Source organism: Nanorana parkeri, unplaced genomic scaffold (genome assembly GCF_000935625.1).
Source record: "Nanorana parkeri isolate BGI_ZX_2015 unplaced genomic scaffold, ASM93562v1 scaffold4, whole genome shotgun sequence".
Classification (NCBI taxonomy): Eukaryota; Metazoa; Chordata; class Amphibia; order Anura; family Dicroglossidae; genus Nanorana; species Nanorana parkeri.
The window spans coordinates 1,960,264-1,963,310 of record NW_017306272.1 but is presented as its reverse complement, the minus strand read 5'-3'; positions in this window follow the sequence as shown (position 1 = coordinate 1,963,310).

Genomic DNA, 3,047 nt, shown 5'->3' with positions numbered 1-3,047 from the left:
CCCCCCCCACAGCTTCTGCACTAACAGAGAACAATATGACAGGGGGCACTGATGGACATTATGTATTCTGAGCCCAGTCTGTGTAATAACATTCATTGTGTATTTAATGAACATACATTATGACATGGGACAGTGATGGATATTATGTGGGCTTGGAATACATAATATCCATCAGTGTCCCCTGTCCTGCCCCAGTGCACATCTCCCTGTCTGCCTACCTTTCTCTGATTCCAGTCAGACTGTCACTGAACTATTTGCACTGGAGAGTACAGTAGATACAGCGGCGGATTGATATCTGCTGTACTCTCCAGTGCAGGCCGGGCCGGAACTTTAACTTAATTGTCGGGAGCCGCGGCTCCTGATATTAATGCGCCGGCCGAAAGTGAGAAAATAGTCCCTTCTCTCCCCGGGCCATACCACTTTATCGGAGAGCCCGGGGGAGGCCGGGAGAGAGGGGACAGTTTTACATTATGGAGTTCTCACAAGCTGTACTACAAATTCCCCTCTCTATTTCGCTCTACTGCAGATGGGCCGCTCCATGAAGAAATTACACCGCGACCCACTGCAGAAGGTGTCGCGACCCACTTTTGGGTCGCGACCCACGAGTTGAGAACCACTGTTCTAAACAATAGGGTTGATATAAGGAGTAACGTGTGTTCACTTTGCAAAGTGAAGTTTCATTTAGCTTTGTGAATGAGGTGAAGACTGGCTATCCATGTGCAAAGGTAAAGGAGTTGTACAGTCCTAGCATATCCTCTCCTGTATAACATCAGCATTGTAATAGGAATACACACTAGAGGTGTTTCTGAGAATACAATCAAAGCTTACTTAAAAAAATCCCTTTTATGTAGTGAGTGCTGCCTTCTGTCTGCCCATCACTTTCACCAACTTCCTGGATTCCCAGTGTGCTTTGCATCTCTTTCCCTGCTCCTTGATGTGATGCATTATTGATTTCTCAAGACTACATGGTCCCTAATACATTGCTTCCATTAAGCAATGATAATGATACATTGTTCAGACATTGCGTTGTAGTTCAGAAGGCAGGCTCTGTGAGAGTTGTAACAAAAGAAGTACATATTCAAAGAGCTGAGAGAAATTGTGCCACCAGGGGTGTCCCTACAGTATTCACAGCTTAAAGAGGGGGTTGTGGGCTTGTGTCAAACGTTACCGGGGGGAGAGGGAGGGGTTGGCTGCTGCAACTTTGGGGTCCGGCTTTGTCCGGAGTCCCGCCCAGCTCACTGACATCACTAGTTGCCAGGAGCTGGACAGGATGCCAGCCAGAGGATCCCACTCAGCTCCTGGCAACCAGTGACTTCAGTGGTTGCCAGGAGCTGAGCAGGACGCTCCGGCCAGGGCGCCACAGGTTGCTAAGGGCTCTTAGCAACCTGGGTACTCTCTGGCCGCAAAAGGGAGGGCAGGTGTGCCCCAGTTAGATGCCACCGGAGGCAATAGCCTTGAGGAAGTACATCCTATGGGCATCTTCAATAAATAAGTATACAAACTTCTGGATTGATACGGCTATTAGGAGTGGGATAGAAGTTATGCAAATGCCGTGTAGAAATACATATTTATTTTTAGTTTTTGACCATAGAAACTCTTTGTTACATTCTACTCCTGTAGTAAATCAACCCTCTTGCATCCAAAACCGATAATAATAATTAGCTACCCACATAACCTATATTTGTGCTTTATCTGAAGTTCTCTTTTTAGGTCCATTGCACACTGATGGTTTGGATACAGCTCTGTAAATGCAGCATCCTGCCGTGACACAAAAGAAGAAAACTGCTGAGAGATGTATTTTCTGCATGTCTACAGCTTGTGTAAATTAACCAGTTAATAGTATATGGTCATACACACCGAGCACCCAACCCTAGCCCACATCTGATCATGCAGAAGACTAAGCACCCAGCACAATCATGGAGCTGTGCAAATCAAATCTGTCAATGAAGATATTCATACGTGTATGCTCCTGACAGCTTCTAGACTTAACCGATAACATAATCTACATGATTGCGATGTATATCAATTTGTGCTCCTTTATAATGGGAATTAAGTGGCAGAAAAACAATGTCATGTGTGTTGTCAAGTGATTTATTTCTAACATAAACCATACAGGTATAAATACTGATAAGTACATCTTTATATAAAATATGGACATAATCATGTTATCAACTCACTGCCTGTCTTTCTGTTGCGAGCCTATAGCAGGGGTAGGCAAACTCCAGCTGCGGTGCAACTACAAGTCCTTGGAGGCATTGCAAGACTCTGACAGCCACAGGCATGACGTCCACAGGCAGATACATGATGGGATTTGTAGTTTCACCACAGATGGATGAATGGAGTTTGCCTACCCCTGTCCTATAGAATACACAACAGCACTTTGGAGCTATGCCTGAGCTGACAAAACATGTCATCATATTTGTTACCCATTCTGTGTATTGCAGGTGTAAAGTTTCTGTTATAATCAGATTTGTATGATTGCCACATCTAAGCAAAATATAGTCATGACACAAAACATCCTCACTGGGTTTCTCAGAACCTGGCTGATTCACTGCATTTCCACAAACCTTCGAGCTTACTTACTGTTACTGGTCGGATGCAGTAACGTGATAGAGAACCCAGACCCTGTAATTCATCTCTAGCTCAGGCTGTAGAATTAAAGTAGTGCTCCAGCCAATTTTTGGATAGACCGGGGAAGAGTTAGAAGCTCTGTTAGGTGTTTATTGCTATGCCCCAGTTAAGAACTGTATTTTATATCTAGGGCAAAGGATATGAGTGGAAATCATCAATGGACTTGGACAGGAATTGGAAGGTATGCATGGTAGAAGCTGGATCCATAAGTGGTTTCATTCACAGTGTGGAGTAGAATCTGCTTTGTAAAATGCAATAGTTCTAGTAAGGCAGCCCTTGAACATGAAAGGCTACATAAAGCACCTTGATTAAGAATCAGGGGTTGAGAAGGAACAAGAGCTCCATACCAATGATAGTCAGAATCCAGAATGGTTTATTTTATCATTAAAAGTCAACACATTTCGGGTGATTGTAAG